Source organism: Elephas maximus, chromosome 15 (genome assembly GCF_024166365.1).
Source record: "Elephas maximus indicus isolate mEleMax1 chromosome 15, mEleMax1 primary haplotype, whole genome shotgun sequence".
Classification (NCBI taxonomy): Eukaryota; Metazoa; Chordata; class Mammalia; order Proboscidea; family Elephantidae; genus Elephas; species Elephas maximus.
The window spans coordinates 91,124,274-91,150,977 of NC_064833.1; the positions used below are offsets into that span (position 1 = coordinate 91,124,274).

General features: G+C 39.8%; 1 protein-coding gene and 1 non-coding gene across 2 annotated transcripts in view; one reads left to right on the top strand and one right to left on the bottom strand.

The window, feature by feature from the left end:
* SNTG1 (syntrophin gamma 1) overlaps positions 1–26,704 on the top strand; it is a 1,301,402-nt gene that overhangs the window by 20,192 nt on the left and 1,254,506 nt on the right. The window lies entirely within an intron of this gene.
* Positions 22,390–22,496, bottom strand: LOC126059125 (U6 spliceosomal RNA). The gene has a single exon (XR_007513382.1). It is a non-coding gene; the product is annotated as a U6 spliceosomal RNA (small nuclear RNA).

Below are 26,704 nucleotides of genomic sequence, written 5' to 3' on the forward strand. Positions count from 1 at the left end.
CTCACTGAGCCTTATCTTGTTTTGTTTTCTTTCAATATACGTAGATGGGCTACTAGATTGCACTGTCTTGATTGTCGTAGCTTTTGAATCACTTATGTCCTCTTACCAGCTGGTTTGGGCTGTTACCAGATATATAAGCCTAAGAGTCCATTCACTATTCTTGAGAAGAATAGTGTGTGGTGTAGACTGTCACCTATTCAGTTAGAGGAGTAGTGGTGATAGTTGTGTGCACCAGATTCTAGTAGCAGCAGGGGCTCCCACTCTGGAGGGGGGCAGGATGCTGACAGGCTTCCCCCAAGTGCCAGTGAGGTAGGTGTGTCTGTATTCCTAAAGCACTTTGGTGGGTGGCTCTGCCGCTGTACCTTAGGCCCCCAATGCATATACCTCTACAGATTGGTAGGTGTCACTATCCTCAGACCCCTGTGGCAGGAGGCTAGGTGGTTTGGGTGGAGCTTTAGCCCTCAGTTCCCCACTGTGGGTCAGTGAGGGCTCTGTTTAATAGGTAGATATATCAGACCTGGAGAACTTGTCTTTCCAGTAATCTGCGAAAACAAGTACAGTCAGATCACTATCAGAATTGCCTTTGCATTATAATAGCCACCTTGTTTCCTGTAGGGATGAAAGCCCAAGAGTGTGGATCTCATATGCTTGGCTGGAGCTGGTTCTGTACCTTTATTCCAATTTCGGGAAGTCAGAGAAGGATTTTTGGTCCCTGCGTTTTTTGTAGCTGCTTCTCTCAGGCCAGGAGAATGGGTTAGGAAAAGACAAAACAAAAACAAACTGCAGAGCACTTCACTCTCTGGCCCAGGAAATTCCAATGTTAATGAAGCCGCCTGGGAAGGGATATGAGGGATCAGATAGATCGGAGAGAGTAGCACCCAGGGATATAGACAAAGTTAATTATCTTGCTTGGTGATGACTGTTTTATCTGAGATTCTGGAGGGGTGTGTAGCCTGTGTGTGTGAGAATGCCCCTGAGGGTCAGGCCCGCGTCCTGTGCTTGTGCTGTCTCAGAATCCGTGGTCATTTCCTCCACTCCCTGTCCAAAGCCCAGCACCAAGGTTCCCTGGCTGAGACGCCTCACTCCAGGCTCCAAAACCAGTCACTGCCTCCCGGTGACTTCTCCTGTCAGCTGCATTGCTGTGCTGCCTGCCTGCACTGGCTTGGCTTCCCCGCAGGTCACTTCATGGGGCTAGGGCTTCCTCCCGTGTTTGCGCTGTCTCAGGATGCCGTGCTCAGCTCCCCTGCACCCAGTCCAAAGCCCGGCGCCATGTTTTTCTGACTGGGACGCTGGCTCCAGGCTCCGAAAACAGTCGCTGCTTCCCCGTGGTTGCTTGCTCTCTCATTAGCCACATTAGTGTGCAGCCTGCTTGCGCTGGCTGAGTGCCTACGGGTGTTACCCCAGGGGGTAGGGGTTAGGGCTGTGTCCCGTGCCTGCCCCATCTCAGCAAGCCACAATCAGCCCCGCCACTTGGCACCAGGGAACCGTGAGGGCTCCAGGCTGTGGTGCTGGTCGCTAGCTTCAGAGGCAGTTGCTGCTTCAGGACACAGCTTTTTGCTCACCTGTCACTCAGGTCAACTCTTTAGATCTGTGTTTGATGGTCAGGGTTCATAGATTGTCATGTATGTGATCGAATCACTTTTTTTTCCGAGTCTTTGTTGCAAGAGGGATCTGAGGTAGCTTCTACCTAGTCAGCCATCTTGGCCCCGCCCTGAGTACAACTTATTTTTATTTGTGTGTGGTCAAATTGGGCCTTATGGTCCTATCTGAATCTAGTTATTTTTATGAAAATGAACAATCCCTTGATACATTTGCTGCTCTTATCAAGACAAGATCTAAACCATAGAAAAGTTAACCCTATATCTTGGTGAGGTTAAGTCTTAGGAGATGTAACGTTTATTTGGATTCAAATTTTGTTTCAATTGCATACCATTGTCTTGCTTCTTAAAGTGATTATGTTCATAAATATTCACATTTCATTTTTTTTATATTACCATATTCAACATGTGTGTTTAACACATCTATTAAACACTAAGTCCTCCTTCAGTGCTATGAGATACAAAAAAAGTAAAAATACTGATTTCTGTCCTTTGTGCAAGTTCTACTCTGTCCTATAGGGTCGCTATGAGTCAGAGTCGACTCGACGGCACTGGATTGGTTTCTGGGTACAAGCACCCATTATTCTCAGAAACAATACGAACATGACAAGTTGAGCTGCAAAAACAGCTACCACAGTGAACCCGGTGTCACAAGGAGACTGGGCTTGGATTTGCCACAACACCTACTTAGCTCTATAATCTTGGGGACATCACTTTTTTTCCTTTGTTTAAAAGAAAAGAAAAAAGGTAATAGCAGTAAACCTCTTAGGCTTTTATGGAAATAACATAAATGAACAAACTAAGAGTCCTCAGCAATGCCTGTCATGTGGATGTTTAATAAATATCAGTTTTCTTTGTATAAGCAGCTTAATGCAGTGTCCTCTGAAATAAAGAATAAGCAAATGTCAGTGCTAAAAGTTAAAACGTTAATGAGTGTGTGACCTCTTCTGGTATATTTTACATCCTAATATTTATATTAATAAATGGAAGTTCCTTACAAGTCACCATAAATATGAATACAGTTTTATGAGTTCTTAAATTCATACCTTACATGTAATTGTCACTAAACATATTATGCTACGTGTTGTATATCTATGCATTTCAATTTATGAAACATGATTGGAAACTTCTGTTAAAATAATTCATAGAATCTGGAAAAAAATTGAAAATGGAATATTTGATCCAAATATATATTTAAAAAAACTGCAAAATAAAGAAATAAAAGAATTCCCAAAGTATCATCTTTATCCCTTTTAAAAAACTTAGATATTATGAAAAGCCTTCTTAGAGTTCTAAAATGACTATTGGGGAAAAAAAGACTGATTCATTTATTTCACTCAAGAACAACTTAAAAGGCGTGAACATAAGTAATTAAACAAAATCGTAGAAAGAATATAGATTTAAAAAAAAAACTTTGGTTTTTAAGTGAAGCACAGGTCTTAAGGGTAATATCCTTTATTTTGTGTGCCATTTTGCTATTTTGCTAACAGGTGATCTCAGGAAATAGGCTCAATTCTAGGTTTAAAGAGTGCCTCTTGGCAACAGTCTCAGGGAGTCCTCTGTTCTCTAGTGTTTCAGTTTGCATGTTTTCTTTTTTTTTTAAATAAGAATTTGAGCTCTGCTCAAGTAGAGGATCAGTGAAGTACTGACCTATTCCATCTGAGACTATCTATTGGGACCCCAGTAAGAACGATATAGGTGGCATTAGCTGGGCACCATCTGATTCTTCTGGTCTCAGGGTGAGTTGGGTTGCTGCTTGTGTAGACTTGTTTCTGCCCTGAACTTTTGGTTTCCTTTTTAATGTTATACTCCTGGCAAGTGGAGACCGGTAGTTTTGTCTTAAATGGCCGCTCATAAGCTTTTAAGACCCCAGATTCTATTCTCTTCCCCAGGATGCAGATCATGATTTTTGTGAACTGTTATGTCACTTGGCTGAGTTGTCCCATGAGACTATGGTCCTAATCTTTCAAACCCAGGAAACCACACTGAGAAGTATTTGGTTATGTCTGTGGATTATTCAAATTTGTATTATCAGTGAATGCATATGCCTGCACCCACATACTTGTATTTACACATACAAAAAAATTTTTTTTATAGATACTTCTGGAAATCCTGGTGGCATAGTGGTTAAGAGCTACGTCTGCTAACCAAGAGGTCAGAAGTTCGAATCCATCAGGTGCTCCTTGGAAGCCATATGGGGGAGTTCTCATCTGTCCTATAGGGTTGCTATGAGTCAGAATCGACTCGACGGCAATGGCTTTTTTTGGATAGATACTTCTTTCTGTTCTCACCTGTACCTACCCATATACCAGTATGCCTATGCCCATCCGTATGGTCCCCCTGGACCTATCAGTTTGTCATTCTGTGAGTGCTTGCATGTTGCTGTCATACTGGAAGCTATGCCACCAATATTCAAACACTGGCAGGGTCACCCATGGTGGTCAGATTTCAGCTGAGGTTCCAGACTAAGACAGACTAAGAAGAAGGACCTGGCTGTCTACTTCTCAAAAGAATTAGCAAGTGTAAACCTTATGAATAGCAGCAGAACATCGAATGATATAGGGCTGAAAGATAAGCCCCTTGGCTTGGAAGGCACTCAAAAGATGACTGGGGAAGAGTTGCCTCCTCAAAGTAGAGTCTTCCTTAATGATATAGATAGAGTCAAGCTTTCAGGACCTTCATTTGCTGATGTGACTCTACTCAAAATGAGAAGAAACAGCAGCAAACATCCATTAATAATCAGAACCTGGAATGTATGAAGGATGAATCTAGGAAAATTGGAAATCGTCAGACGTGAAATGGAACACATAGAGATAAATATCCTAGGCATTAGTGAGCTGAAATGGACTGCTGTTGCTCATTTGGAATCAGACAGTCATATGGTCTACTATGCCAGGAATGACAACTTAAAGAGGAACCGCATTGTGTTCATCTTCAAAAAGAATGTTTAAAGATCTATCCTGAAGTACAGTGCTGTCAGGGATAGGATAATATCCATATGCCTGTAAGGAAGACCAGTTAATACAATTATTATTCAGATTTATGTACCAAGACAAAAGATGAAGAAACCGAATTTACCAACTTCTATAGTCTGAAATTGACTGAACATGCAATCAAAATGCATTGATAACTACTGGTGGTTGGAATGTGAAAGTTGGAAACAAAGAAAAAGGGTCGGTAGTTGGAAAATATGGCCTTGGTAACAAAAATGCTGCCAGAGATCAAATGATAGAATTTTGCAAGACCAACAACTTCTTTGTTGAAAATACCCTTTTTCAACAACATAAACAATGACTAAACATGTGGACCTTGCCAGATGGAATACACAGGAATCAAATCAACTACATCTATGGAAAGAGATGATGGAAAAGTTCAATATCATCAGTTAGAATGAGGCCAGGGGCCGACTGTGGAACAGACCATCAATTGCTCATATGCAACTTCAAGAGGAAATTGAACAAAATTAGAACAAGTCTACCAGAGCCAAAGTAAAACCTTGAGTATATCCCATCTGAATTTAGAGACCATCTTGAGAATAGATTTGACATGTTGAACTCTACTGACTGAAGACCTGACAAGTTGTGGAATGACATCAAGGACATCATACATAAAGAAAGGAGGTCATTAAAAAGACAGGAAAGAAAGAAAAGACCAAAATGGATGTCAGAAGAGATCCTGAAACTTGCTCTTTTATGTAAAATAGCTAAAGCAAATGGAAGAAATGATGGAGTAAAATTGCTGAACAGAAGATTTCAAAGGGGGTCACTGGAAGACAAAGTCAAGTGTTATAATGACACGTGCAAAGACCTGGAGATAGAAAACCAAAAGAGAAGAGCATGCTCGACATTTCTCAAATGGAGAGAACTGAAGAAAAAAATCAAACTTCAAGTTGCAATATTGAAGACTTTATGGGGAAAATATTAAAAGATGCAAGAAGCATCAAAAGAAGATGGAAGAAATACAGAGTCACTATACCAAAATGAATTGGTTGATGTTCAACCATTTCACAAGGTAGCAAATGATCAGGAACCAATAGTACTGAAGGAAGAAGTCCAAGCTGCACTGAAGGCATTGGCAAATAACAAGGCTCAAGGAATTGGTGAAATACCAACTGAGAGGTGTCAAAAACAGATACCATGCTGGAAGTGCTCACTGGTCTATACCACAAAATTTGGAGAGAGTTACCTGGCCAACCAACTGGAAGAGATCCATATTAAAGCATATTCCAAAAAAAGGTGACCCAACTGAATGTGAAAATTATTGAACAGTATCACTAATACCACACACAAGTAAAATTTTGCTAAAGATCATTCAAAAGCGGTTGCAGCAGTATGTTGACAGGGAACTGCCAGATGTTTAAGCTGGATTCAGAAGAGGACTGCAAGGAGAGCTATCTCTGCTGATGTCAGATGGATTCTGGTCGAAAGCAGAGAGTACCAGAAAGGTGATTACCTGTGTTTTATTGACTATACAAAGGCATTGGACTCTGTGGATCATAACAAATTCTGGATAACACTGTGGAGAATGGGAATTCCAGAATACTTAATTGTGCTCCTGAGGATCCTGTACATAGATCAAGAGGCAGTTTTTCGAACAGAACAAGGGGATACTGACTGATTTAAATTCAGGAAAGGCATGCTTCAGGGTTGTGTCCTTTACCATACCTATTCAATCTGTACGCTGAGCAAATAATCCGAGAACCTGGAGGATATGAAGAACGTGGCATTAGAACTGGAGGAAGACTCATCAACAACCCGTGTTATGCAGATGGTACAGCCTTGCTTGCTGAAGTTGAAGAAGCTTTGAAGCACTTACTGCTGAAGATTAAAAAGCACAGCCTTCAGTATGGATTGTACCTCTACAGAAAAAAAACAAAAAATCCTCACAACTGGGCCAATAAGCAATATCATGATAAACAGAGAAAAGATTGAAGTTGTTAAGAATTTCATTTTACTTGGATCCACAATCAACACCCATGGAAGCAGCTTAGTCAAGAAACCAAACAATCCATTGCATTGGGCAAATTTGCTGCAAAAGATCTCTTTTGAGTGTTAAAAAGCAACGATGTCACCTTGAAGACGAAAGTGCGCCTGACCCAAGCCGTGGTGTTTTCAATATCCACATATCCATGGGAAAGCTGGATGATGAATAAGGACGACCAGAAAGGAATTGTTGCCTTTGAATTGTGGTGTCAGTGAAGAATTTTGAATAGATCATGGACTGCCAAAAGAATGAACAAATCTGTCTTGAAAGAAGCGCAACCAGAATGCTCCTTAGAAGCAAGGATGGCGAGACTACATCTCACATATTTTGGACATGTTGTTAGGAGGGATCAGTCCCTGCAGAAGGACATCATGCTTGGTGAACTAGAAGGCCAGTGAAAAAGAGGAAGACTCTGAATTAGATGAATTGACACAGTGGCTGCAACAAAGGGCTGAAGCATATCAAGGATTGTGAAGGTTGTGCAGAACCAGGCAGTGTTTTGTTCTGTTGCACAATGTCGCTACGAGTCAGAATGACTTGAGGGGACCTAATAACAACAGCATCCATATGTACTCAAACACTCATTTTTACTTTGGTTGTGCTGTGCTCACTGCATACACTTCAGGTGCCACTTTTCCCATCACCCAAAATAACAAGTCTATATGATCTAAAAGGTACTTTACCCTTCCCTCTCCCCTCCGTGGTACTACCAATGAACATTGGTATCTCTCTATATATTTGTTTTGTGATAAAAGATGGATCATTCAATATTTGTCCTTATATGTTTGGCGTATTCCATTTAGCATTATGCCCTCCAGATCTACCTATGTTATAACATGTTCTGTGGGCTCACCTTTGTTCTTTGTGGTTGCACAGTATTCCATTATATGTATGTACCAAATTTTTTTCATCTATTCCAATCCATTCATCTGCCGATGGGCACTTCTCTTGTTCAATTTGTCTCTGAAAACCCTGTGGAGCACATTTCTACTCTGACGTGTATGAGGTCCTCAGATGTTGGAATCTTCTTAAGGACAATTGTGGGTTTTTTTTTCCCCCTTAAGCAGGTCTGGCTCTCCATTGTTATCTATGAGTGTATACACATTATGTTATCTTTCAGGAAGGATTTTCTTCATAAAACTTAAAGATACTTTAATCATCCCATAGGTGTCACATATCACAAAGAGTATATTTGCATTTTCTAAATAACAAGCTGTAAAAATTGATAAGAAGTATATTGATAGAGGACAGTCTAACTGTTTAATCTGTGGCTGAAGGTTAACTCAGGAGCGATTTGGAATAAACTGATTTCTAATTTCTTTGTTGAAAAAGTCACGGGAGCTCAGAATTTTGGAAGAAAATACTCAAAGATGTTTAAACATTCTCCAAATAAAATTTATTTTGACTCTATTGAAACTTTGTATTAACATTAAAATCTGGCACCTTAAACATAAAATTCAGAGGAGATTTTGATTTGTGTAATCTCACTATATACATTTCTGACTCTTTTTTTTTTTTTTTTTAAATTTTTTTTATTGTACTTCAGATGAAGGTTTCCAGAATAAACTAGTTTCTCGTCAAACAGTACACACATTGTTCTATGACATTGGTTAACAACCCCAGGACATGTCAATACTCTTCCTTCTCAAACTTGGGTTCCTGAGTACCAGCTTTCCTGTTTTCTCCTACCTCTTAAAAAAAAAACCCTTTTTTTTTTTCTTTGTCCCTTTTTTATTTTTTCTTAGTCCCTGCCCCTGGGCTAGTGTGTCACTTTAGTATCATTTTGTTTTATGGACCTGTCCAATCTCTGGCTAAAGAGTGAACCAATAGAGAATATTTTTTTTTTTTTTATAATAACTTTTATTAAGCTTCAAGTGAACATTTACAAATCCAATCAGTCTGTCACATATAAGTTTACATACATCTCACTCCCTACTCCCACTTACTCTCCCCGTCTTGAGTCAGCCCTTTCAGTCTCTCCTTTCTTGACAATTTTGCCGGCTTCCCTCTCTCTCTATCCTCCCATCCCCCCTCCAGACAAGAGTTGCCAACACAATCTCAAGTGTACACCTGATATAATTAGCTCACTCTTCATCAGCGTCTCTCTCCCACCCGCTGACCAGTCCCTTTCATGTCTGATGAGTTGTCTTCAGGGATGGTTCCTGTCCTGTGTCAACAGAAGGTCTGGAGAGCATGACCGCCGGGATTCCTCCAGTCTCAGTCAGACCATTAAGTTTGGTCTTCTTATGAGAATTTGGGGTCTGCATCCCACTGCTCTCCTGCTCCCTCAGGGGTCCTCTGCTGAGCTCCCTGTCAGGGCAGTCATCGATTGTGGCCGGGCACCAACTAGTTCTTCTGGTCTCAGGATGATGTAGGTCTCTGGTTCATGTGGCCCTTTCTGTCTCTTGGGCTCTTAGTTGTCATGTGGGCTTGGTGTTCTTCATTTTCCTTTGCTCCAGGTGGGTTGAGACCAATTGCTGCATCTTAGATGGCTGCTTGTTAGCATTTAAGACCCAGACGCCACATTTCAAAGTGGGATGCAGAATGATTTCATAATAGAATTATTTTGCCAATTGACTTAGAAGTCCCCGCAAACCATGTTCCCCAGACCCCCGCGCTTGCTCCGCTGAGCTTTGAAGCATTCATTTTATCCCGGAAACTTCTTTGCTTTTGGTCCAGTCCAATTGAGCTGACCTTCCATGTATTGAGTGTTGTCTTTCCCTTCACCTAAAGCAGTTCTTATCTACTGATTAATCAATAAAAAAACCCTCTCCCACCCTCCCTCCCTCCCCCCCTCGTAACCACAAAAGTATGTGTTCTTCTCAGGTTTACTATTTCTCAAGATCTTATAATAGTGGTCTTATACAGTATTTGTCCTTTTGCCTCTGACTCATTTCGCTCAGCATAATGCCTTCCAGGTTCCTCCATGTTATGAAATGTTTCAGAGATTCGTCACTGTTCTTTATCGATGCGTAGTATTCCATTGTGTGAATATACCACAATTTATTTACCCATTCATCCGTTGATGGACACCTTGGTTGCTTCCAACTTTTTGCTATTGTAAACAGAGCTGCAATAAACATGGGTGTGCATATATCTGTTTGTGTGAAGGCTCTTGTTTCTCTAGGGTGTATTCCGAGGAGTGGGATTTCTGGGTTGTATGGTAGTTCTATTTCTAACTGTTTAAGATAACGCCAGATAGATTTCCAAAGTGGTTGTACCATTTTACATTCCCACCAGCAGTGTATGAGAGTTCCAATCTCTCCGCAGCCTCTCCAACATTTATTATTTTGTGTTTTTTGGATTAATGCCAGCCTTGCTGGTGTGAGATGGAATCTCATCGTAGTTTTAATTTGCATTTCTCTAATGGCTAATGATCGAGAGCATTTTCTCATGTATCTGTTGGCTGCCTGAATATCTTCTTTAGAGAAATGTGTGTTCATATCCTTTGCCCACTTCTTGATTGGGTTGTTTGTCTTTTTGTGGTTGAGTTTTGACAGAATCATGTAGATTTTAGAGATCAGGCGCTGGTCGGAGATGTCATAGCTGAAAATTCTTTCCCAATCTGTAGGTGGTCTTTTTACTCTTTTGGTGAAGTCTTTAGATGAGCATAGGTGTTTGATTTTTAGGAGCTCCCAGTTATCGGGTTTCTCTTCATCATTTTTGGTAATGTTTTGTATTCTGTTTATACCTTGTATTAGGGCTCCTAGGGTTCTCCCAATTTTTTCTTCCATGATCTTTATCGTTTTAGTCTTTATGTTTAGGTCTTTGATCCACTTGGAGTTAGTTTTTGTGCATGGTGTGAGGTATGGGTCCTGTTTCATTTTTTTGCAAATGGATATCCAGTTATGCCAGCACCATTTGTTAAAAAGGCTGTCTTTTCCCCAGTTAATTGACACTGGTCCTTTGTCAAATATCAGCTGCTCATACGTGGATGGATCTATGTCTGGGTTCTCAATTCTGTTCCATTGGTCTATGTGTCTGTTGTTGTACCAATACCAGGCTGTTTTGACTACTGTGGCTGTATAATAGGTTCTGAAGTCAGGTAAGGTGAGGCCTCCCACTTTCTTCTTCTTTTTCAGTAGTGCTTTGCTTATCCGGGGCTTCTTTCCCTTCCATATGAAATTGGTGATTTGTTTCTCTATCCCCTTAAAATATGACATTGGAATTTGGATCGGAAGTGCGTTAAATGTATAGATGGCTTTTGGTAGAATAGACATTTTTACTATGTTAAGTCTTCCTATCCATGAGCAAGGTATGTTTTTCCACTTAAGTATGTCCTTTTGAATTTCTTGTAGTAGAGCTTTGTAGTTTTCTTTGTATAGGTCTTTTACATCCTTGGTAAGATTTATTCCTAAGTATCTTATCTTCTTGGGGGCTACCGTGAATGGTATTGATTTGGTTATTTCCTCTTCGGTGTTCTTTTTGTTGATGTAGAGGAATCCAAGTGATTTTTGTATGTTTATTTTATAACCTGAGACTCTGCCAAACTCTTCTATTAGTTTCAGTAGTTTTCTGGAGGATTCCTTAGGGTTTTCTGTGTATATAATCATGTCATCTGCAAATAGTGATAACTTTACTTCTTCCTTGCCAATCCGGATACCTTTTATTTCTTTGTCTAGCCTGATTGCCCTGGCTAAGACTTCCAACACGATGTTGAATAAGAGCGGTGATAAAGGGCATCCTTGTCTGGTTCCCGTTCTCAAGGGAAATGCTTTCAGGTTCTCTCCATTTAGAGTGATATTGGCTGTTGGCTTTGCATAGATGCCCTTTATTATGTTGAGGAATTTTCCTTCAATTCCTATTTTGGTAAGAGTTTTTATCATAAATGGGTGTTGGACTTTGTCAAATGCCTTTTCTGCATCAATTGATAAGATCATGTGGTTTTTGTCTTTTGTTTTATTTATGTGATGGATTACATTAAGGGTTTTTCTGATATTAAACCAGCCTTGCATACCTGGTATAAATCCCACTTGATCAGGGTGAATTATTTTTTTGATGTGTTGTTGGATTCTATTGGCTAGAATTTTGTTGAGGATTTTTGCATCAATGTTCATGAGGGATATAGGTCTATAATTTTCTTTTTTTGTAATGTCTTTACCTGGTTTTGGTATCAGGGAGATGGTGGCTTCATAGAATGAGTTGGGTAGTATTCCGTCATTTTCTATGCTTTGGAATACCTTTAGTAGTAGTGGTGTTAACTCTTCTCTGAAAATTTGGTAGAACTCTGCAGTGAAGCCGTCCGGGCCAGGACTTTTTTTTGTTGGGAGTTTTTTGATTACCGTTTCAATCTCTTTTTTTGTTATGGGTCTATTTAGTTGTTCTGCTTCTGAATGTGTTAGTTTAGGTAGGTAGTGTTTTTCAAGGAATTCATCCATTTCTTCTAGGTTTTCAAATTTGTTAGAGTACAATTTTTCATAATAATCTGAAATGATTCTTTTAATTTCATTTGGTTCTGTTGTGATGTGGTCCTTCTCATTTCTTATTCGGGTTATTTGTTTCCTTTCCTGTATTTCTTTAGTCAGTCTAGCCAATGGTTTATCAATTTTGTTAATTTTTTCAAAGAACCAGCTTTTGGCTTTGTTAATTCTTTCAATTGTTTTTCTGTTCTCTAATTCATTTAGTTCAGCTCTAATTTTTATTATTTGTTTTCTTCTGGTGCCTGATGGATTCTTTTGTTGCTCACTTTCTATTTGTTCAAGTTGTAGGGACAGTTCTCTGATTTTGGCTCTTTCTTCTTTTTGTATGTGTGCATTTATTGATATAAATTGACCTCTGAGCACTGCTTTTGCTGTGTCCCAGAGGTTTTGATAGGAAGTATTTTCATTCTCGTTGCTTTCTATGAATTTCCTTATTCCCTCCTTGATGTCTTCTATAACCCAGTCTTTTTTCAGGAGGGTATTGTTCATTTTCCAAGTATTTGATTTCTTTTCCCTCGTTCTTCTGTTATTGATCTCTAGTTTTATTGCCTTGTGGTCTGAGAAGATGCTTTGTAATATTTCGATGTTTTGGACTCTGCAAAGGTTTGTTTTATGACCTAATATGTGGTCTATTCTAGAGAATGTTCCATGTGCACTAGAAAAAAAAGTATATTTTGCAGCAGTTGGGTGGAGAGTTCTGTATAAGTCAATGAGGTCAAGTTGGTTGATTGTTGTAATTAGATCTTCCGTGTCTCTGTTGAGCTTCTTACTGGATGTCCTGTCCTTCTCCGAAAGGGGTGTGTTGAAGTCTCCTACTATAATTGTGGAGGTATCTATCTCGCTTTTCAGTTCTGTTAAAATTTGATTTATATATCTTGCAGCCCTGTCATTGGGTGCGTAAATATTTAATATGGTTATGTCTTCCTGATCAATTGTCCCTTTTATCATTATATAGTGTCCTTCTTTATCCTTTGTGGTGGATTTAAGTCTAAAGTCTATTTTGTCAGAAATTAATATTGCTACTCCTCTTCTTTTTTGCTTATTGTTTGCTTGATATACTTTTTTCCATCCTTTGAGTTTTAGTTTGTTTGTGTCTCTAAGTCTAAGGTGTGTCTCTTGTAGGCAGCATATAGATGGATCGTGTTTCTTTATCCAGTCTGTGACTCTCTGTCTCTTTATTGGTGCATTTAGTCCATTTACATTCAGGGTAATTATAGATAAATAAGTTTTTAGTGCTGTCATTTTGATGCCTTTTTATGTGTGTTGTTGACAATTTCATTTTTCCACATACTTTTTTGTGCTGAGGCGTTTTTCTTAGTAAATTGTGAGATCCTCACTTTCATAGTGTTTGACTTTATGTTAGTTGAGTCGTTACGTTTTTCTTGGTTTTTGTCTTGAGTTATAGAGTTGTTATACCTTTTTGTGGTTACCTCATTATATACCCCTATTTTTCTAAGTAAAAACCTAACTTGTATTGTTCTATATCGCCTTGTATCACTCTCCATATGGCAGTTCAATGCCTCCTGTATTTAGTCCCTCTTTTTGATTATTGTGATCTTTTACCTATTGACTTCCATGATTCCCTGTTATGTGTATTTTTTTTTTAATTAATCTTAATTTGTTTGTTTTTGTGATTTCCCTATTTGAGTTGATATCAGGACGTTCTGTTTTGTGACCTTGTGTTGTGCTGATATCTGATATTATTGGTTCTCTGACCAAACAATATCCTTTAGTATTTCTTGTAGCTTTGGTTTGGTTTTTGCAAATTCTCTAAACTTGTGTTTGTCTGTAAATATCTTAATTTCGCCTTCATATTTCAGAGAGAGTTTTGCTGGATATATGATCCTTGGTTGGCAGTTTTTCTCCTTCAGTGTTCTGTATATGTCGTCCCATTCCCTTCTTGCCTGCATGGTTTCTGCTGAGTAGTCAGAACATATTCTTATTGATTCTCCCTTGAAGGAAACCTTTCTTTTCTCCCTGGCTGCTTTTAAAATTTTCTGTTTATCTTTGGTTTTGGTGAGTTTGATGATAATATGTCTTGGTGTTTTTCTTTTTGGATCATTCTTAAATGGGGTTCGATGAGCATCTTGGATAGATATCCTTTCGTCTTTCATGATGTCAGGGAAGTTTTCTGTCAGAAGTTCTTCAACTATTTTCTCTGTGTTTTCTGTCCCCCCTCCCTGTTCTGGGACTCCAATCACCCGCAGGTTATCCTTCTTGATAGAGTCCCACATAATTCTTAGGGTTTCTTCATTTTTTTTAATTCTTTTATCTGATTTTTTTTCAGCTATGTTGGTGTTGATTCCCTGGTCCTCCAGATGTCCCAGTCTGCATTCTAATTGCTCGAGTCTGCTCCTCTGACTTCCTAGTGTGTTGTCTAATTCTGTTATTTTATTGTTAATCTTTTGGATTTCTACATGTTGTCTCTCTATGGATTCTTGCAACTTATTAATTTTTCCAGTATGTTCTTGAATAATCTTTTTGAGTTCTTCAACAGTTTTATCAGTGTGTTCCTTGGCTTTTTCTGCAGATATCCTAATTTCATTTGTGATATCATTAAGCATTCTGTAAATTAGTTTTTTATATTCTGTATCTGATAATTCCAAAATTGTATCTTCATTTGGGAAAGATTTTGATTCTTTTGTTTGGGGAGTTGGAGAAGCTGTCACGGTCTGCTTCTTTAAGTGGTTTGATATGGATTGTTGTCTCCGAGCCATCACTGGGAAAGTAGTTTTTCCAGAAAATCCGCTAAAAAAAAACTGCAGTCAGATCCCTATCAGAGTTCTCCCTCTGGCTCAGGCTATTCAGATGTTAATGAAGCCGCCTGGGGAGGGTGGGGGAGGGAACAGAGAGATAGGAGAGTAGCACCTCAGAATATAGCCAGAGTTGCTTGTCTTGCTTGGAAAGACTATTATATCTGAGATTCCCGCGGGCGCGTCGCCTATGTGTGCTGTCTGTGTGGAGATTGCCCCCGGGGGGTCTGGCCCGCTGGAGTCACGGTCAGATCCTCCGCTTCCAGCCCCACGCCCAGCGTCAAGGCTCCCCTACTGGGACGGTGCACTCTCGACTCCAAAATCAGTCGGTGCCTCCCGGGGACTTCTCGTCCCTCCAGCCGCGTGGCCGTGCCGCCCCCGTGAACCAGGTGGGCCCCCTCCCGGGGTTAGTTCAGATTGGTGGAGTAGCTCCCCGTGCTTGTGCCGCGACCGAGTGTCCCGGCTGGAACGCTGTTCTCCCCGCTCCAATACCAGTCGCTGCCTCCCGGGGACTTCTCCTACCGGCTGCGTCCCACGCCGCCCGCGCGACCCGGATGGTCACCTTCCCGGGGTTAGTTCAGGGGGTGGAGCAACTCTCCGTGTTTATGGCGTACCTGCGTGCAGTCCAAATCCCTGTGGGACGGTTCCCCGGCTCGGATGCTGCTCTTTCTGCTCCAAGATCAGTCACTGCCTCCCGGGGACTTCTCCTAACGGCTGCGTCCCACGCCGCCCGTGGAACCGGCTAGTCCCCCTCCCGGGGTTAGTTCAGGGGGGTGGAGCAGGTCTCTGTGCTTGTGCCGTACCTGACTGGTATGCTGGCTCCAGGCTCTGGAAACAATCGCTGCTTCCCCGTATTACTTCGTTCTCCGTCTCTAAATCTGTGTTTGTTGTTCAGGGTTCGTAGATTGTTATGTATGTGATCGATTCACTTGTTTTTCCGTGTCTTTGTTGTAAGAGGGATCCGAGGTAGCGTCTGCCTAGTCCGCCATCTTGGCTCCGCCTCCACATTTCTGACTCTTAATTATTTTTCCATTTTAGTAAATTAAAATCCACATAAATCAATAGTTTTATTACTTAAATATAACAGTTACTAAGTTCATACTCTAAGGCAGGTCTTAAAAACTGCTTTAAATATATTATTTTAATTAATTAACGCAGCAAAGTATGAGGCTATTATTATTATTTATTCTTTTCTTTGGTGAGGAATTAAACCTTACTTTGTGTTAGATGTGCTCCACCAGAGAGGAAGGTTTAGAGATCTACTATAACTAAGAAAGTCCTGAATTTCTTCTCCAAATCTGCAACATTTTCCTTTTGATCCTTGGCTTGTGTATTTTTACTGTATAATTTCAAATATTTCTTTAACTTCCACTTTTAAGTCACTCAGTGATTAAAAAAAAAAAATCCTCTTTTTCAACTCATCTTCTGAATAACAGAGTTTGAAAATTATGTAGCTTTCTTTTTATTTATCCCTGGCCTTTTGAATGTTGTACTTAAATGCAGTGTTGTTATTTTTTAGTTCAAAACATCTTTGGTCTCTTCTAGCAGCTCTATTTTAGTAGAAACCATTTTGTTTCATTTTCTTCTCTCTGTTGTTGTTGTTGTTCTTGTTGGGTGCCATTGAGTCAGTTCCGACTCATAGCAGCTCTGTGCACAACAGAACAAAACACTGCCTGGTCTTCTGCCATCTTCACAATAGTTGCCATGCTTGAGACCATTGTTGCTGCCACTGTGTCAGCCCATCTCGTTAAGCATCTTCCTCTTTTTCAGTGACCCCCTACTTAACAAGCATGATATTCTTCTCCAGGGACTGATCCTTCCTGACAACATGTGCCAAGTATGTAAGATTCAGTCTCGCCATCCTTGCTTCTAAGGGGCATTCTGGTTGTACTTCCAAGACAGATTTGTTCGTTCTTTTGGCATTCCGTGGTGTATTCCATATTCTTTGCCAACATTACAATTCAAAGGTGTCAATTCTTCTTCGGTCTTCCTTATTCAGTGTCCAGTTTTCACATGCATGTGAGGCGATTGAAAACGCCATGGCTTGGGTCAGGTGCACCTTAGTCCTTGAGGTGACATCTTTGCTTTTTAACACTTTAAAGAGATCTCTTGCAGCCAATTTGCCCTATGTGATGTATTTTTTGATTTCTTGACTGCTGCTTCCAAGGGAGTTGATTGTGGATTCAAGTAAAATGGAAATCCTTGACAGCCTCAATCTTTTCTCCCTTAATCATGATGTTGCTTATTGGTCCAGTCGTGAGGATTTTTGCTTTCTTTATGTCGAGGTATAACCCATACTGAAGGCTGTGGTTTTTGATCTTCATCAGTAACTGCTTCAAGTCCTCTTCACTTTCAGCAAGCAAGGTTGTGTCATCTGCATAACACAGGTTGTTGATGAGTCTTTCTCCAATCCTGTGCCTCGTTCTTCTTCATATAGTCCAGCTTCTCGGATTATTTGCTCAGCATACAGATTGAATAGGTATGGTGAAAGAATACAATCCTCACATACACCTTTCCTGACTTTAAACCATGCAGTATCCCCTTGGTCTGTTCGAATAACTGCCTCTTGATCCCTGTACAGATTCCTCATGAGCACAATTAAGTGTTCCGAAATTCCCACTCTCCACAAAGTTATGCATAATTTGTTATTATCCACACAGTTGAATGCCTTTGCGTAGTCAGTTAAACACAGGTAAACATCTTTCTGTCTCTGCTTTCAGCCAGGATCCATCTGACATCAGAAATGATATCCTTGGTTCAGGAGTGATATCCTTGGTTCCAAGTCCTCTTATAAATCCAGCCTAAACTTCTGGCAGTTCCCTGTAAATATACTGCTTCAGCAACTTATGAATGATCTTCAGGAAAATTTTGATTACTTGTGATATTGATGATATTGTTTGATAATTTTCGCATTTGGTTGGATAATCTTTCTTTGGAATAGGCATAAATATGGATCTCTCAGTAAGTTGGCCAGGTAGCTGTCTTCCAATTTCTTGGCATAGATGAGTGAGCGCTTGCAGTGGGTTTGTTGAAACATCTCAGTTGGTATTCCATCAATTCTCAGAGCCCTTTTTTTTTTTTTTTGCTAACGCTTTCAGTGCAGCTTGGACTTCTTCCTTCAGTACCATCAGTTCCTGATCACATTTTACCTCCTGAAATGGTTGAACGTCAACCAATACTTTTTGGTATGATGACTCTGTGTATTCCTTCCACTTTCTTTTGATGCTTCTTGCGTCATTGAATATCTTCCCCATAGCATCCTTCAGTATTGCAACTCAAGGCTTGAATTTTTTATTCAGTTCTTTCAGATTGAGAAATGCTGAGCATGTTCTTCTCTTTCAGTTTTCTATCTCCAGGTCTTTGCACGTGTCATTATAATACTTTACTTTGTCTTCTTGAGCCACCGTTTGAAATTTTCTGTTCAGCTCTTTAACGTCATCATTTTTTCCTTTTGCTTTAGCTACTCGACGTTTAAGAGCAAGTTTCAGAGTGTCTTCTGACATCTGTTTAGGTCTTTTCTTTCCTGTCTTTTTAATGACCTCTTGCTTTCTTCATGTGTGATGTCATTGATGTCATTTCACAACTCCCCTGGTCTTCGATCATTAGTGTTCAATGTTTCAAATCTATTCTTGAGATGGTCTCTAAATTCAGGTGGGATTACTCAAGATCGTGGACTTGTTCTAATTTTCTTCAGTTTCAACTTGAACTTGCATATGAGTAATTGATGGTCTGATCTGCAGTCCGTCTCTGGCCTTGTTCTGACTGATGATATTGAGCTTTTCCATCATCTCTTTCCACAGATGTAGTAGATTTGATTCCTGTGTATTTCATCTGGTGTAGTCCATATGTATAGTCGCTGTTTATCTTGATGAAAAAAGGTTTTTGCAATGAAGAAGTCATTGGTCTTGCAAAATACAATCGTGCGATCTCCAACATCATTTCTATCACCAAGGCCGTATTTTCCAACTACTGATCTTTCTTCTTTGTTTCCAAGTTTCACTTCCCAATCACCAGTAATTATCAGTGCATCCTGATGGCATATTTGATCAATTTCAGACTGCGGAAGTTGGTAAAAATCTTTAATTTTGTCACCTTTGGCCTTAGGAGTTGGCACATATATTTGAATAATAGTCCTATTAACTGGTCTTCCTTTTGAGCATATAGATATTATCCTATCTCTGACAGCATTGTACATCAGGGTAGATCTTGAAATGTTCTTTTTGGTGATAAATTCAAAGTCATTCCTCTTTAAGTTTTCATTCCTGGCATAGTAGACCATAGGATTGTCCAATTCAAAATGACCAATACCAGTCCATTTCAGCTCACTAATGCCTAGGATATAGATCTTTATGTGTTCCATTTCATTTGTGATGATTTCCAATTTTCCTAGGTTCATAATTTATGCTTTCCATGTTTGGATTACTAATGTATGTTTGCAGATGTTTCTTCTCATTTTGAGTAGAGCCACATCAGCAGATGATGGTCCCGAAAGCTTGACTTCATCCACATCATTGAGGGTGACTCTACTTTGAGGAGGGCAGCTCTTCCCTACTCGTTTTTTGAGTGCCTTCCAACCTAAGGGGCTCATCTTCTGGCACTATACATATATCAGACAATGTTTGGCTGCTATTCATAAGGTTTTCACTGGATAATTCTTTTCAGAAGTAGACTGCCAGGTCCTTCTTCTTAGTCTGTCTTAGTCTGAAACCTCAGCTGAAACCTGTCCACCATGGGTGACCCTGCTGGTACCTGAATACTGGTGGCATAGCTCCCAGCATCACAGCAACACACAAGCCCCCACAGTATGACAATCTGACAGACCTGGGGGGGGGGTTCCTTTCTATAGATGCTTATTATTCTTTGTTTACTGATGACTAACACTTACGATTCAGTTCTTGCTATTGGTAAAAGCAATGAACGTGATGGAGTGTAGCATCTCTGGAACTGTGGGCCAGAAAATTGTCAGCCTTGTTGAGGCACCAAGAAGAAGGCTTCTTTCCCCAGTTACCTTAGCTACAAATTCTGTAGCTCTCCTAGTCTCAGGGATGGAGAACTCCAGTCCAGACTTTCATTTTGCCTACGAGGTCCTCCAGGTCTCTGCCACCTTTCCCTTAGGGGTTCAAATGCTGGAACCCTAAGTGCACTGGCCCTCACCCATTGACTGTCATCTGCTAATCCCAATGCTTTCTCAGGCCAACAGGAGAACTTCTGGGGCTCATTAGTCTTCCAGACACCATTAGTGCTTGATCCACACTGGCTCCATCTAGAATGGTTCTAGAAGCCACTCTTCTCAGGACAGGGGTGGGCAGTGGGTATGTGGTTTGTGAGAAGGCTAGTTGAAATGTTGAGCGTCAGAGTATTGCTAATGAAATCACCTGAAATGGCAAAACCCAATTATATGGACATACACAAAGAGTCAATGTCATCGTCATCTTGGGAAAAAAGACACTGGCAAATGACTACATTTACACACAAAAAAGAACAGTTCCCACATTACTAGTAAATCAAGAATGGGGACTCAATCCTTAGGTGCTGGTCTAAATGAAGGGTTCTTATGCTTGTCTATAATGTCCTGACCTTGTAAGGAGAAGATTGCTCTCTCTTCCTTTTCTTATGGGAATTGCCCCAAACTCCACAACCAATAGCCACATGTAACTCTCTTCATGAGATCTTGTTATTGTGTTATCTTTAATTGCATGTATCCATATGAAAATATTTGTGGCAAACATTACTAATTTTTGCCCACATTCAGCTTTTCATAAGAAAGGACATGGCATGATAGATAGACTCATTGGGTGTCTCTGATTTCCGTATTTTTTAATTCTGATAAATGGAAGATCTAAGTTCCGTGTGCTCACAGTAGCTTGTATTGCCATACTTCCAAAAGAATGAGGTAGTACTTGTTGACACACATTTCTGTGTTAATTGAGCTGTTCTATTAATGTCTTTATAGATGTGATTAATACTGATTGAAATTGTCAAGCTACATTTCAGCTACTATTGAAATATTTTAACCTTAAGGGAAAGTTCAAAGGGCAACTAGTTTCATTGGGTCCTATTAGACTATTCCTGTCTAGGTAAAATCTTAAATGTTATTTGCTTAACTTCTATCAAAACTTAAGTTATGTACGTTACCATCTCAAATATTCCTTGATCGTAATTGATAAAACAAAAGAATTTATCTCTAGTTTTAAATATAATTGTACAAATTTTGAGCAGATGCTATTGGAATTTCACATTGTAAGTTTACTGATTCATCTAGCAGTGTTTGCACTGTTTAAGTGTTTAGACCACTTTTTCTTTTCTTTATAAATAGAATCAAGAATCTGGAAACTGTGCTTAATTTTTGCCAATCAAGTAGAAGGCAGATTATCAAAATTTTGATATTATTTCAGGAAGAGGGCATATTTTGCTTTCTCCACATGATAAATTTGATCACATATTAAATGTCTGGGCTTTCAGTTCTTGCTTTCTCTGTGCAATGTGGGTTATACCCGGTGCTCTCTGGCTCTCTTCCACCCTTCAATCTCAGGGACCTGTGCAGCCCTCCTTGAAGGCCGACCTGGTGAGTCTGGAAAACGTTGTCCCTGTGCTTTGAAACTGTGTTTCTCCACTTCAAGGAGCTCACTTCAAACTTGTTTTTCTCTCTTAAAGATATAAATCTGCTGTCTAGCAAATACCAGAATATTTTTTTGTTCCTTTGTTTTTTCATAAAAACCGTATAATCGTAGGGTTGGTAGAGATTGCTGATGTTCATCTATTCTAACATCTTCATATTTGGAGATAGTGAACTTGAGACCAAGGAAGATTATATCTTTACTTCAATTTCACATAGCTGATTAGTGGTCAAAGTTAGAATAGATATTAGCTTTACCAGTGTCTAATACATTACACTATTATGCTGCAGAAATATTCAAAGATGTAGGCAGTGGTATTTTACCAATGAAAGGGAGGATAAATAATTGCTGGGCTAAGAAACAAAAATAACAATAATCAACATCATTAACTGGATGCTTACTGTATAGCAGGTTTTAAATAAAATATCTAAATGAGTTCTCATAAACCTGTAGAGGCAGGACTAATTAGTCCATTGTACTGCTGATAAGACTGAGGCACAGAGAGGCCTTGCTCCTGTAACCGGGAAGTAGCAGAGCTGTTCTTGGAAAGTGTGGATCTTTAGTACTATTCACTTAATTCCTTGAGGCAATTTTTGACCATAGGGAGGGGCAGGGATGTGTATCAGGAAATATGTTACCTGAAACTGTTGTGTTGTTAGCATAGTTAGAATGAGATTGGTGTCAAGAAGATTTCAGAGTCCAGAAAAAGTTTTCTGCCAGGAATGCTATTTTAGACTTAAATGTCTTCATGACGAGCATTATTTTCTTATAGTAAGCTTTTTACTTTTACTGTGTGTCTTAGTTCATTTACCGTGTGTTGTACACTACACTGTTCCCTGAAAAATAAAACAAAATGCAGGCAGGCCACAGGACTCTTGCCCTCAAAGATCTTCCACTCTACAAGGAAAGACCATAACCAGGTTGTGAGAAGTACCCCAAAGTAGGAAAAAAAATTTTAATGATTTTTATTTTACTTTAAGTGAAAGTTTACAAATCAAGTCAGTCTCTTACACACACAAAAAATACGGAACGCTTCACGAATTTGCATGTCATCCTTGCACAGGGGCCATGCTAATCTTCTCTGTATCTTTCCAATTTTAGTATACGTGCTGCCGAAGCGAGCACCAAAGTAGAAATTTTTTGATGCTCTTGTATTAAATGATGCAAAGGTCTGATGAGAATGTGGAAAACGAAAACGTCTCTATTTTTTTCTTTCTTCTTATTTTTTAAATTGTACTTTAGGTGAAAGTTCACAGCTCAAGTTCATTTCTCATACTGAATTTTATACACATATTGCCACATGACACTAGTTGCAATCCCTACAATGTGACAGAACACTCCCCTTTCCACCCCAGTTCCCTGTGTCTATCCAACCAGCTCCTGTCCCTTCCTGTCTTCTCACCCTGCCTCCAGACAGGACCCGCCTTTTTGGTCTCACGTATCTGCTTGAACTAAGAAGCACACTCTTTTTACCAGTATTATCTTGTTTTATAGTCCAGTCTAATCTTTGTCAGAAGAGTGGTCTTCGGGAATTGTTTGGCTCTGGGCTAACATAGTGTTGGGGGTTATGGCTTCGAAGGTTCCTCCAGTCTCAATCAGACATTAAGTCTGGGCTTTTTACGTGAATTTGAATTCTGTTCCACACTTTTTTCCTGCTCCATCAGGGACTCTCTGTTGTGTTCCCTGTCAGGGCCGTCATTGTTAGTAGCCGGGCACCATCTAGTTCTTCTGGTCTTGGGCTGATGGAGTCTCTGGTTTATGTGGCCTTTTTTCTCTTTAGTTTCGACTTACATTTCTCTAATGGCTACTGGGAAACACTGGTGGTGTAGTGATTAAGAGCTACAGCTGCTAACTTAAAGGCCTGCAGTTCTAATCTACCCGGCTGTCCTTGGAAACCCTATGGGGCAGTTCTGCTCTGTCCTATTGGGTCACTCTGAGTCAGAATTGACTCAACAGCAATGGGTTTGGCTTTTTGGTTTAATGGTTAATGATCGTAAGCATTTCTTCGTGTGTCTGTTAGCTGCCTGAATGTCTTCTTTGGTGAACTGTCTGTTCATATCCTTTGTCCATTTTTTTAATTGGGTTACTTGTCTTTTTGTTGTTGAGGTGTTGCAGTATCTCGTAGATTTTAGGAATTAGACCCTTGTCAGATATGTTGTAGCCAAAAAATTTTTCCCACTCTGTACGTTGGAAAACCTCTCTTCACACTGAGAACGGAAGAGAAAGAGAAGGATGAGTGCTGTACAAAAAGGCAGTGGTGGAGAGGAGGGATCATTTCATGTAGGAGAGAAAACTCACACACAAGTGTGGGATTGGAAGAGGCTGCTGTGGCCTGGAGTTTAGGCATGGAGGGGGCAGCCGCTTGGATGAGTTTGAAGAGATAGGCAGTAGCCAGGTAGGTTTTAAACAAGCAAGACATATAATTGATCTTTTATTGTTGTTTTTTATCACTGGCACATTAATTTGCTGCCACCACAGTGTTCTAGACTACACATAATTGTAGCTTGGACTAGGATTGTGGAACATAGATTTGTACATATTCAGAATTTATCACTGGAGTTGAATATAAAAGACTTGATAGGCTTTATTTGAGAAGTGATAATTAAGAAGGGATTAAGGGGGTCTCCTAGGTCTTTGACTTGACAAACTAGCTGGGTGAATTCAATTTACTGAGTTGGTGATAACTTGGGTAGGAGCACATTCTATGTGATGGGATAGGTGGGAATCAAGACATGTTAATGTATTCTACATGGAGATGCCAATCAGTAGGTGGAGATATGAGTTTGGAGTTCGTAGGAGTCTGAACTGGAGATACACATTTAGAAGTTGTTAGCATCTAGATGGGTTTATACGTATGAGAATGGATGAATTCATCAAGGGAGCCAAGGAGATGGGTGTCTAGGGACAAGCCTGAAGAACTGCAGCCTTTAGAGGTAGGATAGAGCAGAGGAAAATTTAAGGAGATGTGCCCTTCAGGGCCCCAACAGGAATAGATGGCACATCAAACCAGGAGGATTTATCCCCAAAGGGACTAATATAAAGTGTGATCCCCTTCATCTATGAGACATCGGAGAGGAAATGCAGCCTCCTATGCTGCAGCCCAGCTAAGGTGACCTCAGTGAGGAAACCAGAGAAAAATTGACCTCTCCTCACCCCTCACTGCACCCCATTTTCTGTTGTTGCTGCCACTTGGCCCAGTAATCTGTACAGATCAGAGTCCTGATAAGGGTGGGAGAGGTCTAGAAGAGCTAGCGAGATGCCTGTCAAACAGAAAGCAGAATATTTTAAAACAAGAGTATGAAGATAACATTCTCTCTTCTTGCTTACTTATAATGGTATATAAATACAAAAGAAACACAGATGATATCAATTTTGTTATCTCACCAGGGTATGATGAAAATTAAATTACTTTAAGAAAAAGACTTTAGATGCTGGAAATTGCCTTGAAAAACTTAAAGACTTAGAGAGTTATTAGTATTGTTATTGCTGTGGTGAGCTCTCCCATAGAGTGAAGGAAAGCACTGCCTATGTGAGAAAAACAATTCCAATATTGCGGATCCTTAGTACATGTAGTGGAAATCAGAACCCTGCAAAGAATGAGTATTTCAGCACTGTGTAACCTTTTGGTTAGCAGCCAAATGCTTAACCACTGTGTCACCAGGGCCCCAATCATTGCCATAAGTACCATAAATAAAAGCCAAGTTGTAAATTCTGGCATTTAGAGAGAAAAAGGTGATCCAGTTTATATTTTCTTAATTCTGTGTCAATTTTTTAGTAAAACATGGAGTCGAAAGCACAATTTGAGATAATCAGAATATGTGTTTTTCTTTACCCCCACGCATCTGTCAGTTGGTGGTACACAACAACAACAATGTATCTTTACACCATTAGGCATTCTGTCTGTAATTTGTGGCTCTAATAAAACCTGCTGTTTTCTTGCAATTTTACGTAAGAGAATCCCTTAGGTGATTTGGGAAGCCTTCATGAAATATTGAGTTAAAGAATGAGCATCAAAGATTCACATTTATTGTGCTAAGTGAAAAGTTCAGTGTATTTCTAGGGAAAAAAAGGCCAGAATGTTTTCACTGATACATATTTTTATTTCCTCAAAAAAAAAAAAAAAAGACTGAAGACTATTGACTTATTGTTGTTGTTAGTTGCAGTCAAGTCAGTTCCAGCTTATAGCAGAACGAAACACTGCCCAGTCCTGAGCTATCTTCACAACAGTTATTATGCTTGAGCCCATTGTTGCAGCCACTGTGTCAATCTATCTCAGTGAAGTTCTTCCTCTTTTTCACTGACCCTCCATTGCAACGAGTATGCTGCCTTTCTCCAGGGACTAGCCCCTCCTCGTAACCTGTCCAAATTATGTGAGAGGTAGTGTAGCCATTCTTGCTTCTAAAGAGCATTCTGACTGTACTTCTTCCCAGACAGATTTGTTTGTTTTTCTGGCAGTCCACGATATATCCAATGTTCTTCATCAACACCATAATTCAAAGACATCAATTGTTCTTCAGTCTTTCTTATTCATTGTCCACCTTTTGTATGAATATGAGGCCATTCAAAACACCATGGCTTGCATCAGGCTCACTGTAGTCCTTAAAGTAGCATCTTTCCTTTTAACACTTTAAAGAGGTCTTTTGCAGATTTACCCAATGCAATATGTCTTTTGGTTTCTTGACCACTGCTTCCATAGGCATTGATTCTGAATCCAAGTAAAATGAAATCCTTGACAAGTTCAGTCTTTTCTCTGTTTAACATGATGTTGCTTATTGGTCCAGTTGTGAGGATTTTTGTTTTCTTTATGTTGAAGTGTAATCCATACTGACTGGTTTTGTGTTTGATCTTCATCAGTAAGTGCTCCAAGTCCTCTTTCAGCAAGCAAAGTTGTGTCATCTGCATATCACAGGTTGTAAATAAGTCTTTCTCCAATCCTAATGCTGCTTTCTTCTTCATATAGTCCAGCTTCTCAATTTGTTGCTCAGCATACAGATTGAATAAACATGGTAAAAGGATATATCCCTGATGCACACCTTCCCATCCTTCTCCATGTTGTCTTCTTTTGAATCTGGCTTGAATTTCTGGCAGTTCCTTGATGATGTACTGCTACAATTGCCTTTGAATGATCTCCAGCAAAATTTTACTTGTATGATGTTAATGATATTGTTCAACAATTTCCACATTCTGTTGAATCACTTTTCTTTGGAACGGGCACAAATATGGATCTTTTCCAATCGGTTGGCAAGGTATCTATCTTCAGATTTCTCGACATAGACGAAGAAGCACTTCCAGCACTGCATTTGTTTGTTGAAATATCTTAATTAGAATTCCAT